Below are 14594 nucleotides of genomic sequence, written 5' to 3'. Positions count from 1 at the left end.
TTCAACCATGAGGCTAAAGATTATATGATGTTTTTATTTTTCTGTATCGAGTATTTAGCTTTTCTTTTTTCTGTTAATTATTATAGTCTTTATATATTTATATTTTTTACCTTGAATTATTTTATTTTACTATATTTTTTAAGTTTTTGAGATTACAATATAATTATATCATTTATCCTGTTTTTTTTAAATATTTCCATATACTTACCCTTGCTTTCTTTCAAATTTATGTCTTGTTCAAATTTATGTGCCTCCCCACAGGCAAATACACAGTTAAATCTAAAAACAAAGAAAATAATTATGATACATATACAATATACATAACTGTATACAATAAACAGTATATATAGTTGTATATATAGATGATACATACATACACACATACAGTCTACTCAAGCCATGTAATGCTTTTTGTATGAGTATGTACATTTTCAAAGCTGATCATTTTTTTAATTTGCTTGTCCTCTTATCAATTCCTAAGTCTCTGTAATTTTACCAATTTATTTATTATATGTGCAAATTATAAACCTTAAGTTCAGTCTGTTAATTGATTTTTTCATGAAGAGTTCTCAACTTTAAATATACACTATTTCTTTAAGTGATATGTGTCTATGCATATTTCCTATTTACCCTTTTTTGAATACTATGAATTGATTCCTGATATAAGGTCTAACACTATTTCCCTACCCCCTTTTCAAATCCTTTTCCAAAGTATAGCTTTAATTAAGATTTGTATTTCCTTTTATTATTTTATCAATGATAATAAAAAGTAATTCACTCTACAACATAAATATTTCTAAATTAACATATTTTAACATCTTTCTGGTTAACCCCTGCTGTGCTGTCTGAATAGAGATTAGGAGCAGCATTCAAACAATGGGTAGTTTTACACTATCATAAGGCTGTAGCCTTGATAAAACATTGCTGCATCTGTGTTCCCTAGGTTTATGCCATATTCAGACTTTTGGTAGGATAATGCAAATATTCTTATAAGGTTAGTTGTTTTTTAATTCATTCTTAAGCAGATTATTCCTACCTAGATGATCTTCCTCTGATATTATGTGGCCACTTAGTTATTATGGTGATGGTTTCAATGTGATTTTCAAGGCTTTTTCTAAAGAAAGGTACTTTTTGTTTTGTTTTGCTAGCAAAGCTGTTAAAAGTTTCTATTGAATGTCTCAAGAGCAGGAATCAAACTTTGGAAAATGTGTCCTTTAGAATGTCCATCATCAGAGGTTGGTTAGAGGTCCTTTGTGGACTGTAGACATAATCTTAATAAATTGTTTCTTAATTTGGCAAATGTTCAAATATTGAAACAATGTTTACAAAACTGTGAATAGCTACAAGGCAAGGGCATCAGCCATTTGATCACTTTTCAATTCTAAGTGTTGACACCAGTCTGTCAAAGAAAAATAAATCATAGTAAAAGACATTTGTTACCTCTATCAGCTGAATCTGAAACCTATACCCTCTAGAAATGTTTTCAGTGATTAGGAAATAAAATTTTAGCCGATACATAATCTAGACACCCTTGGATTCGGAGCTGTAAGACTATATCATTGACAGTTTCTTGGTGCAACTAGTCTTTATTTAGTAAGGAAATTATACCTTCGCTTTGTGACATGTTTAAAAGGACGTCATTGTAGGGTGTCACATTTAATCCCAAAGTCCTCTTTGAGTGAATTAGTTCTCTATAATTAGTTGGACTCATCATTAGTGGTTTTCTTTCCTCAACTGACAACTTTAATTTGAGAGCACCCTAATTAATACTTAGTTGGGTTTAATCATTGTAATTTCTTACACCAGTTTTCTTCATCTCTTTTGGCGTTCAATTTTCCATTTCTTCTCCTCTGAATAAGTATATGCTTTCCAGATCCAGAGTAATGTAATCTTCAGATCATCCATTATAGGATTTACCATGTAGTTTTGTGGACCTTTGCCATTCTGCGTTCATTCAACATACGGTTGGATGAAACATAACTTGGACTAAAGCTATAATCCTCTCTCTGATTAAATTGTTTCTTTCTGATTGTCATAATGTAGTGGTAAAATGCAAAGACCTCCCCTATCAGTGGACTTGGAGAGGGGAATGAGAGGAGATGAGGGAGAGAGGGTGGGATTGGGAGGGGACTACAGCTAGGATACAAAGTGAATAAACTGTAATTAATATAAAAATAAAAATTAATAAAAAAGGAAATTACAAAAATGCAAGTGGGAAAAACAGTAGCTATAGACCTTTAGATCAGAGTGGGACTATTACATACATGTTGAGAACATGAATAATGGTGGTTTTCAGTAATTATAATTCAGGGACCACATATTTCAAATTAACATAACTTTGAAGTGAGACCATCAATTTTCATTTTGTAGTAAATTTTGTAGTAAATTGAGATGTTAATGTAGTGAAGACAACTTACATGGCAGTGGTTAAAGAGAGAAGCAGTATTGAATAGAGAAAATATTTAAAATAGGAAGCTAAGGAACCAGCATGGGTAGACTTCTTATCATAGTGATTGGATTAAAAATTAGGTCATGTTTTATGTAAGGTAGTAAGTCAACAATAAAATACATAATATGGTATGATGTGGAAAGGATCGGAGCCCCACAAGGACCAAATATATCTGGGCACAGGGTTTTTTTCTGAAACTGTTTCTCCAACCAAGGACCATGCATGGGTATAACCTAGAACCTTTGCTCGGATGAAGCTCATGGTAGCTCAATAACCAATTGGTTTACCATAGTAAAGGGAACAGGGACTATCTCTGACAGGAACTCAATGGCAGGCTCTTTGACCTCCCCACCCACCAAGGGAGGAGCAGTCCTGCTAGGCCACAGAGGAGGACTTTGCAGCCAGTCCTGAAGATACCTGATAAAACAGGATCAGATGAAAAGGGAGGAGGTCCTCCCCAATCCATGGACTTGAAAAGGGGCAGGGAGAAGCTGAGGGAGGGAGGGTGGCATTGGGAGGGAATAAGGGAGCAGGATACAGCTGGGATACAGAGTTAATAAAATGTACCTAATAATAATAAACAATAAAAAATAATAATAATTAATAAATATGTAATATGCTTTTTAAAGCCATGTTATTTTATTATTTTCTTTTATTGAAAAGAAGTCTTTCATCATACAATCTATCACTCCTCTACTCCTACCAGTTCCTACCCATCTCCACTCTATTCTGGATCCACTGCATTTCTTTTTTTTTTTTTTTTTTTTTTTTTTTTCCTTTTTTTTTATTTTATTTTATTTTATTTTTATCAGTTACATTTTATTAACTCTGTATCCCGGCCGTGTCCCGATCCCTCATTCCCTCCCAGTCCCTCCCTCCCTCCCTCCCTCATCTCCACCGTGCCCCTTTCCAAGTCCACTGATGGGGGGGACCTCCTCCCCATTCATCTGATCCTGTTTTATCAGGTATCTTCAGGACTGGCTGCAAAGCCCTCCTCTGTGGCCTAACAGGACTGCTCTTCCCTTCGGGGGTGGGGAGACCAAAGAGCCAGTCATCGAGTTCCTGTTAGAAATAGTCCCTGTTCCCCTCACTTTGGGAAACCAATTGGTTACTGAGCTACCACAGGCTACATCTGAGTGGAGGTTCTAGGTTATGTCCATACATGGTCCTTGGTTGAATGTCAGTCTCAGAAAAGACCCTGTGCCCAGATATATTTGGTCCTTGTGGAGCTCCTATCCTTTCCCCATCAGACTAACTCCCCTTCTTTCTTATGATTCCCTGTACTCTGCCAAAGGTTTGGTCATGAGTCTTTGCTTTGAAAACACTGCTAGTTAGAGTCTTTCAGATGCGCTCAGTAGACTCCTGTCATACGTTCAATGCACATCCCATCTGTCTTTCTAAATGAGGATTGATCATCTTACCCCATGTCCGCTCAATTGATTATCTTTTTTAGGTGTATAGATTTCATTATGTTTATCATATCTTATAGGTCTATATAAGTGAGTATATCCCATGTTTGTCTTTCTCCTTCTGGGATATTTCACTCAGAATGATCTTTTCTAGATCCCACCATTTGCCTGCAAATTTCATGATTTCCTCCTTTTTGATTGCTGAGTAGTATTCCATTGTATAAAAATACCACAATTTCTGTACCCATTCCACCGTTGATGGACATCTGGGTTGTTTCCAGGTTCTGGCTATTACAAATAGAGCTGCTATAAACATGGTTGAGCAAGTGTCCTTTTTGTGTACTTGAACAAACTTTGGATATATACCTAGCAGTGGTATAGCTGGGTCTGTAGGAAGCACTATTCCTATTTGTCTTAGAAAACGCCAGATAGCTTTCCAGAGTGGTTGTACCAGTTTACATTCCCACCAGCAGTGGAGCAGGGTTCCCCTTTCTCCACAACCTCTCCAGCATGTGTTATCGCTTGAGTTTTTCATCTTGGCCATTCTGATGGGTGTAAGGTGATATCTCAGGGTCGTTTTGATTTGCATTTCCCTGATGGCTAATGAGGATGAGCATTTCTTTAAGTGTTTTTCTGCCATTCGATATTCCTCTGTCGAGAATTCTCTGTTTAGCTCTGTTCCCCATTTTTTAATTGGATTACTTGGTTTGCTGCTTTTCAGCTTCTTTAGTTCTTTGTATATACTGGATATTAGTCCTCTGTCAGATAAAGGGTTAGTGAAGATTCTTTCCCAATCTGTAGGCAGTCGTTTTGTTTTGATGACGGTATCCTTTGCTTTACAGAAACTTTTCAGTTTCATGAGGTCCCATTTATTGATTGTTGCTCTTAGAGCCTGTGCTGTTGGTGTTCTGTTCAGGAAGTTGTCTCCTGTGCCAATGAGTTCTAGGCTGTTCCCCACTTTTTTTTCCAATTGATTTAGGGTATCTGGTTTTATGTTGAGGTCCTTGATCCACTTTGACTTTAGTTTTGTGCAGGGTGATAAATATGGATCTATTTTCATTTTTCTGCATGTAGACATCCAGTTGGTCCAGCACCATTTGTTGAAGATGCTGTCTTTTTTCCATTGAATGGAATTGGCTTCTTTGTCGAATATCGAGTATTCATAGGTGTGTGGATTTATTTCTGGGTCTTCTATGCGGTTCCATTGATCCTCCTTTCTGTTTCTATGCCAGTACCATGCAGTTTTTATTACTGTTGCCCTGTAGTACAGCTTGAGATCAGGAATGGAGATACCTCCAGATGATCTGTTGTTGTACAGGATCGTTTTGGAGATTCTGGGTTTTTTGTTTCTCCATATGAAGCTGAGAATCTTTTTTTCAAGGTCTGTAAAGAATTGAGATGGTATTTTGATGGGAATTGCATTGAATCTGTAGATTGCTTTTGGCAGTATGGCCATTTTCACAATGTTAATCCTACCAATCCATGAGCACGGGAGATCTTTCCATCTTCTGTCTCTCATTAAAAAATAACAGGCTTCTAAGAAATAGCAAACTAACATGACAGATAAGGTATAATAAGATAAAGCAAACTATCATATTGAAGTTGGACATGGTAATCCAACATGTAGAAAGGAATTCTAAGAGAAAATACAAGAGCCAGGGACACATTTGTTCTTACAGTCAGGAGTTGTATAAAATACTAAGTTAATAGCTATAACATATTTGCAGAGGACCTGTTGTAGACCCATTTTGGCTCTGTGCTTGTTGCTTAGGTCTCTGTGAGCTCATAAGCACCTTGCTTAATTGATTCAGAGGGCCTTGTTCTCATGATATTCTCTATTCCATCTGGCTCTTACAATTTTTCCACCTCCACTTCCACTAGATTTCCTGAGTTCTCTCAGAAAATCAGGAATAGTGATACCTCACGATCTAGCTATACAACTCCAAGGCATATATCTAAAATATGCTGAAGTACATAACAAGGACATTTGCTCAACCATGTTTGTAGCAGCTTTATTCGTAATAGCCAGAACCTGGGAACAAAGCAGGTGTCTCAGCTGAGAAATAGATACAGAAATTGTGCATTTACACAATGGAATACTGCTCAACAATTAAAAACAAGGAAATCATGAAATTTGCAGGCAAATGGTGGGACCTGGAAGAGATCACCCTGAGTGAGGTGTCCCGGAAGCAGAAAGACACACATGGCATATACTCACTTATAAGTGGATATTAGACATATAATATAGGATAAACATACTAAAATCTGTACACCTAAAGAAGTTAAGCAAGAAGGAGGTCCCAGGAGAAGATGCTCAGTCCTCATTCATAAAGGGATACACATCAGAAGAGGGAGAAAACAGGGAATAGGTCAGGAACCTAGCACATAGGGCCACTAAAAGACTACCAGGCAGAGTATCAAAGCCGATGCTGAGACTAATTGCCAAACTTTGGGCAGAGTGCAGGGAATCTTATGAAAGAAGGGGGAGATAAAAAGACTCAGGTCTTTCAAAGGATCTCTGTGGTAGGCTCCTATCCTATGGCCTGTTTTTTCCCTCTTCCAATGTCCTTCCGAATGTAGGGCTGTATTTTTAGATAGACATTGCTTAAATTTAACATTACTATGGACCATCTTTTGGTTTTGTTTTGTTTTTGTTTTTTTTTAATGTTTATTAATTATACTTCATTCACTTTGTATCCTCCCTGTAGACCCTCCCTCCTCCCCTCCCAATCCCTTCCTCCCTCCCTCTTCTCCACTCATGCCCCTCCCTAAGTACATTGATGGGGAGGACTTCCTTTCCTTCCTTCTGATCCTAGTCTATTAGGTCTCATGAGTGGCTGCATTGTCTTCCTCTGTTGCCTGGTATGGCTGCTCCCCCCCCCCCAAAGGGAGGTGATCGAAGAGCAGGCCAATCAATTCATGTCAGAGACAGTCCTGTTCCCATTACGATGTAACCCACTTGGACACTGAATTGCCATGGGCTACATCTGTTCAGGGTTCTAGGTTATCTCCATCAATGGTCCTTGGTTGGAGTATCAGTCTCAGAAAATACCTCTGTGCTCAGATTGTTTGGTTCTATTGCTCTCCTTGTGGAGCTCCTGTTCTCTCCAGGACTATTTCCCACTTCTTTCATAAGATTCCCTGCACTCGGTCCAAAGGTTGGCCATAAGTCTCAGAATCTGCTTTGATACCCTGTAGGGTAGAGCCTTTCAGAGGCCCTCTGTGGCAGGCTGCTGACTTGTTCCCTGTTTTCTCCTTTTTCTGATGTCCATCCTCTTTGCCTTTCTGAATGGGTATTGAGCTTTTTAGCCAGAGTCCTCCTTCTTGATTAGTTTCTTTAGGTGTACAGATTTTAGTATATTTATCCTATATTATATGACTAATATCCAGTAATAAGTGAATATATACCATGTGTGTCTTTCTGCTTCTGGGATACCTCACTCATGATGATCTTTTCCAGGTCCCACCATTTACCTGCAAATTTAATGATTTTCTTGTTTTTATGTTGAGTAATATTCCACTGTGCAGATGTACTGCAATTTCTGTATCTGTTTCTCAGTTGAGGGGCTTCTGGGTTGTTTCCAGGTTCTGGCTATGACAAATAAAGCTGCTCTTTTGGACATATGCCTGTGAGTGGTAAAGCTGGATCTTGAGGAAGTGCTATTCCTCTCTAAGAAAGTGCCAGATTTATTTGATTTCCAGAGTGGTTGTACAAATTTACATTCCCATCAGCAGTGGAGGAGGGTTCCCCTTTTTCTACAACCTCTTCACTTGAGGTTTGTTGTTGTTGTTTTGTTTGTTTGTTTATCTTAGGCATTCTGATGGGTGTAAGGTGAAATCTCAGGGTCTTTCCCAGTCTGTAGGCTGTCGTTTTGTTCTGACTATAGTGTCCTTTACTTCACAGAAGCTTTTCAGTTTCATGAGGTCCCATTTACTGATTGTTGTTCTTAGAGCCTATGTTGTTGGTGTTCTGTTCAGAAGTGGTCTTGTGTGCCAATGAGTTCAAGGCTCTTCCCTATTTTTTCTTCTAACAGGTTTAGTGTGTCTGGTTTTATATTGAGGTTTTTGATCCACTTGGACTTCCATCTATGGTAATTGAAAATTTTGCTATGTATAGTATTCTGGGCTGACATCTGTGGTCTCTTTGAGTCTAAGGCATATCTGTCCTGGCATTTCTCTCCTTTTAAATCTCCACTAAGTGTCAGGTAAAATTCAAATAAACCTTTCTTTATATATTACTTGTTCTTTTTCCTTTGCAGCTTTTAATATTATTTTTTTGGTTCTGTGTTTTTTGGTTTTCATTATTATGTGACAAGTGGACTTTATTTTCTGATGCAATTCATTTGATGTTCGGAGTGATACTTTTGCATTTATTGACATCTTGTTTAGGTTACAAATATCTTCTTCTATGAATTTGTAGAAAACTTTGTCTGGGCCCTTAATCTGGGATTCTTTATCTTCTTCTTTTATTCCTGTAAATCTTAAGTTTGGCCTTTTTATTAGGTCCCAGATTTTCTGGATATTTTGTCTAATGAGGGTTTTTTTGCATTTAATATTTTTTGACAGATGTGTCATTTTCTTTACTATTTTATCTTCAATATCTGGAATTCTTGCATCTCTCCTTTTCTGTTGTTAAAGCTTGCCTCTGTAATTGCTGTTCAAATTTGTAAATCTTTAATGTTCATAACTCCCTAAGGTTGTTTGTTTGTTTCTATTTTCAGTTTCCGGTCTTCAACTGCTTTATTTCTTTTTACTCTTAATTTTTGTTTTACTGAATTTAAAGAATTTATTTATTTCCTCTCCAAGGACATCTATAATATTCACAAATTTTGTTTTAAAGTGTTTTTCTTGTGGTTCAGCGACGATAGAATATTCAGGTCCTGCCTAATCAACCAAGCTGGATTGCCAGCAAACCTGGATTGCCCGAGCTGTTACTGTGTCTACTTTGGCATCTCTGTGTCTGGGTTTGAGGCGATTAAAAGTTTAGGTAGTAATTTCTGTTTCCTCTCCAGATTTTCAGAGTCTGTGATGACTGTGTATTGCCTGTTTTCCTGGCCTGCTCAGTTGGTATTTTCATGGGGAATGGCTGTTAATATTGGGGGTTGGGATATTGGGATAAGTTGGAGGATGGAATGTTAGAGAATGTTTTTGTAATCCATTGGGGATAGGGTTAGAGAGAAAAGGGAGACTATAACAGGTTTCCAGCTACGAAGACTGGGATGAGACTGAGTTTCAAAACTCAGGAGCAGTAAGAGAAGTGTGGCCAATTCGATTTTTTTTTCATTTTTTACTAATTTTTATTTTTTGTATTAATTACAGTTTATTTACTTTGTATCCCAGTGTAGCACCCTCCCTCAACCCCTTCCAATCCTACCCTCCCACCCTCATCTCCTCCTTGCCCCTCTCTAAGTCCACTGATTGGGGAGGTCCTTCTCCCCTTCCATCCGACCTTAGCCTATCAGTTTTCATCAGGACTGGCTGTATTGTCTTCCTCTGTGGCCACTGAGCCAGCCACTGAGTTTATGTCAGAGACAGTCCCTGTTCCTATTACTAGGGAATCCACTTAGACACTGAGCTGCCATGGGCTACATCTGTGCAGAGGTTCTAGGTTATCTCCATGCATGGTCCTTGGATGGAGAATCAGACTCATAAAAGACCACTGTTTCCAGATAGATTTGGTTCTTGTGGAGCTTCTGCCCTCTCCAGATTTTACTAATTCACTCTTTTTTCATATGATTCCCTATACTCTGCCGAAAGTTTGGTTATGAGTCTCAGCATTTGCCTTAATACACTGCTAGGTAGAGACTTTCAGAAGCCCTCTGTGGTAGGCTCCTGTCCCCTTATTTGCTTTCTCTTACTTCCAATGTCCATCCCATTTGTCTATCTGAGTGAGGATTGATCCTCTTACCCTAGGTCCTCCTTCTTGTTTAGCTTCTTTAGTTATTTAGTATGTTTATCCTATCATATGGGTTTAGTATCCACTTATAAGTGAGTATATACCATGTGTGTCTTTCTGCTTCTGGGATACCTCACTCAAGATGATCTTTTCTAGATCCCACCATTTGCCTGCAAATTTCATGATTTCCTTGTGTTTAATTGCTGAGTAGTATTCCATTGTGTAAATGCACCACAATTTCTGTATCCATTTCTCTGTTGATGGACATCTGGGTTGTTTCCAGGTTCTGGCTATTATGAATAAAGCTGCTACAAACATGGTTGAGCAAATGTCCTTATTGTGTACTTGAGCATCTTTTGGATGTATGCGTAGGAGTGGTATAGCTGGATCTTGAGAAAATACTATTCGTAATTGTCTGAGAAAGTGCCAGATTGATTTCCAGAGTGGTTGTACAAGTTTATATTCCCGCCAGCAGTGGAGGATAGTTTCCCTTTCTCCACAACCTCTCCAGCATTGTTGTCACTTGAGTTTTTAATCTTGGCCATTTTGATGGGTATAAGGTGAAATCTCAGAGTCATTTTGATTTGGTTAGAAGAAAAAGTAGGGAAGAGCCTAGAACTCATTGGCACAGGAAATAACTTCCTGAATAGAACACCAACAGCACAGGCTCTAAGATTAACAATTAATAAATGGGACCTCATGAAACTGAAAAGCTTCTGTAAAGCAAAAAATTACCCCACTGTGGTCAGAACAAAACGACAGCCTTCAGAACAGGAAGGGGTCTTCACCAACCCTATTTCTGACAGAGGGCTGATATCCAGAATATATAAAGAACTAAAGAAATTAAAAAAAAAGACAACAACAAATGAAGCAGTCCAATTAAAAAATGGGGAACAGAGCTAAACAGAGAATTCTCTGTAGAGGAATATAGAATGGCAGAGAAAGACTTATAGAAATGCTAAATGTCCTTAGCCATCAGGGAGAAGCCAACTTGATTTGTAAGGAGAGGCCCTTGGATTAGCAAGAAGTACCTGCTGAAGTTATTTTTTATTAATTATTATTAGTTATTAATTATTTTAAGATATAAATAAAACAATATGGTTCTTAGAATCAGTCCAAAATTTTTGTTGTGAGGTGGTAGGTTAATTAAATTCTGAATTTCTTAACTAAATTAATGGATATATATATATATTTTTTTAATATCAAAACACACACTTTGACAACTTGCTTGTGTAAATATAAGATAACACTTTTGGGGAAATATTTTGGTAGCACATAACTCTCAAGTGACCTGAACAAATTAAGTCATTTGAACCTGTCACTCCCCAACTGAGAATCTATTGAAAGGAAACAATTCATATTTGGAGAACTTTATTATTAATCATGTTTATTAGTCTATTACAGCAAAACCATTGTAATCATTTAAATCTCTAAATATTAGAAAATCACTAACTCTACTAGACAGCAAAATTATTTTACAAATAAATTGCATTTGGGAGGGTTCTAATATTTATGATTCTCTCAGATGAAACTCAGAGGAAGAAAGAAATTCTCAGCATGACTCCACTCAGTGCCTTCCTTTTTTGTGGTTGGCATTTTCTTGGCCAACAGGAGCACATCCAATACAAAAAGCTATGTTTTATAATTCTAAATTGTTTCAAGGAACAACTACCTTTAATTATTTGCATGTGAATATTAGATGAGAGTCTGAGGACTAATGTGCATTACATAAGATAACCTCACAGATAATCTGTAATTTGGGAGATGGACATTCATTTGAAAATTTTAAATCCCTTTTTCTTCTCTAGTAGAGACAGAAATGGAAAGTCATTTAAATCTGAAATTGGTGGAACTCAAAGGCAAACACATGAATGAAACCATGGCATCAGAGGAGAAACTGAAACTAGGACTTGATAATTAAGTTTGGAAGTGCAATGCACCTTGAGTAGTTACCATGGAAAGCAACTGGAGAAACACATCTCTTTCTTCACTTCACTGACAAATTTATTATTTTATTTCTGCTGCAAAGTCTCATCAAAATTTCAAGCCATTGAGTAAATAAGATGTATATTGAAGATAAGGAAATGAATCCTTGCTCTATAGAGAAGGAAAATAGGTTTCGTGACTGCTTCTGCTTTGAGGCTGTTTAAAATATTGAGCACACCACGGCAACAAAAATAATGGAATAAATCCAGCAGATTTTCTATTACTGATCAAGTCATGCTGTCTCTGCTCTAAAAGTCAAAAATATAGATCCTAACTGGAAAAAAAATGCATTGGAAGCAAAATAAAAATATATACTTGTGAAACTTGCTTAATTTTAAAAGTAAAATCATTAATACATTCAAATTAAGAATCCAAGACTTCCTATGCTTCATGTTTTCTCATGTTTGTTAATAGTTTTTCAATTAAAATTTTATTTTAAATCAGAATAATTTATGTTCAATAATACTCTCTTACTTTGTGTTAGTCCTTTTTTGAGTTAAGATGTTTTTATTTTTCCCTTTAAAACAAATTTGCTTTTCATAAAATATATTCTGATCACAGTTTACCCTTTTTCAAATCCTCCCAGATCCTCTTGCCTCCCATCTACCCAAATCCATACTATTTCTTTCCTCATTTGAGAGTGATTATCGATTAGAGATTACTTCTGGGTTACAGAGGAAGAGTTTTCTATTTTCTGTCAGTGATAGATTCCCATCTGGCCAAACCTGTGTAGGTCCTGTGCATGTTCTCACTCTTTCTGTGAGTATATAAAATATGATCCTGCTGTGATCAAAAGGCCTTGTTTCCTTCATGTCCTCCATCACCTTAAATTCTTACAACCCTCATCTACAGGGTTCCTTGAGCCTGCAGGGGTGGGATTTCCTGAAGACATGCCACTTAGCACTGGGTGTTACAAAGTCTCTAAAACCTCTGCCCATTGTCTACCTGTGACTCTGTATTTCTCCCTATTTTCTTAATAGGTCAAGATTCAATGATGGTGACTGAGCAAAACACTGATGTGTGAGTATAGCAGTATACAATGTGTGGAGTCATTTGGGGATTCAATCTAACCAGGAATTGGTTGGTTATTTCTATACGCTTTGTGACACTACTTTACTTGGGCATCTTGCAGGTCACCACTGTAGGGCAAAGGATGTTGTTTTCATATCTTTGGTAGTATTCAGAGACTCTTCCAGTACCAAAAACAGTAGTCAATGGGGATGAAGGTTCTAGGTTGGCACCAGTTCAACGTCTTCTTGTTGAATGAATCATGTAGGTGGTGTCCTCGGCGATGGTGCTATACCATCAGTCTGTGGAGAACAACAGATAGTTCTGCCAATGGCCTGAATTGTCTGAGCCTTCCCATGTGCCCTGTCAGCCAACAGCTTCATTAGATGTGATCCATTTCACAAAACTAGAGGCTTCCTTTTGTGAAAAGAAATATTCAGGTGGGGCTCTGTCTCTCCCATTGTGGAGCTATTTTTTAAACAGATCACCTTCATATATTATATTTCCTAGGAATCTTCTACTGTATCAGGCCTCTATACAACCCCACAGATAGTTTTAGCAGTTCCCACTCCCTTTTTATTTCTTCCATCACCATAATTTATTCTACCGTTTCCTTTGGTCCTCCTGATCCAGTCCCTCCTCTCCCTGTTCCATTATAACTATCCATTCTATTTCCCTTTTGTAAAGAGATCCAACCTTCCACACCTAGTCCCTTACTCTATACCTAGCATCTGTGATAAAACAGATTATAGTTTGATTAACAAAGGTAATATCCACACATAGGCCAATGCATACCACATTTATCTTTTGAGATCTGGATTACCTCACTTGGAGTGATTTTTTTTTTTCTAGCTGCATTCATTTACCTGAGGATGCCATGATTGCATTTTTTAAATGGTTACATAATATTCTATTATGGAATTGTACTACATTTTCTTTATCCATTGTTTTATTTATAGACATCTTGTCTTTTCCTGATTTCGGGCTTTTATGAATAGAACAGAAAAAAAAAGTGATGAGTTCTATTTACTGCTATCTGGTCTTGTGTTTCTTGGGCGGGTGTTCCATTTTTTGCTTTCTGTCTCCCTCTCTAGTTCTCAGGGGAAAGATGGGTTTTCTAGTGCTAATGTGGACAAATGTGGCTAATGGAGGTCTTGCGTAGACTTTTATTTTAGGTATTGGGAGATTATGGAAAGAAATAAGGATTGATTAGAAGGGCAAAGTTTGAGAGGATCCACAGGGGAAAAGGAAGCTGAGTCTACTCTGTAGATCCTTGAAGTCCCTGGGGCCTGTGGGAAAGGAAGGAAGATGGGACCCTGTAGATTTTACAAAGCTGAAAATAAGACTGCTGAAGATATTTGGACAGTTATAGTGTAGGACATGCTACAGTTTTCACAACAAGATGTTTTCTGTGCTTTGCTTTGTTTTGGTGTGTGTGTGTGTGTGTGTGTGTGTGTGTGTGTGTGTGTGTGTGTGATTTTGAAGGAGAGGTTGCCAGAGTGGGTACAAGGGAGATTAGTGAGACTGAGGTGCATGGTGTGAGACTAAGAATCAATGAAAAATAAACAAACAAGCAAACAACAAAGCGCAGAATCGGAATTGGAGAGTGGGAAGGAGAATGAAGTGACCTTTTCATCTCATTCCAAGTCAGAATAGGAGCTGAGACAAAGGGATGGGTGAGGGAAGAAAGTTGTAGAAGGCCTGGGAATGGGGGCTGAGAGCAAGGAGCAGGCATTCTGCTTTTACAAAGGTGGGGATAACACCAGGAGTCTGAAACTGTAGGATATTAAGGAGAATGAAGACTGTCTGCATGATTCCCTGGCCGGCGTGGGAAGCGCATTTCCAG

This window comes from Meriones unguiculatus, chromosome 10 (genome assembly GCF_030254825.1).
Source record: "Meriones unguiculatus strain TT.TT164.6M chromosome 10, Bangor_MerUng_6.1, whole genome shotgun sequence".
Lineage (NCBI taxonomy): Eukaryota > Metazoa > Chordata > Mammalia > Rodentia > Muridae > Meriones > Meriones unguiculatus.
This window is presented reverse-complemented; position numbering follows the sequence as displayed.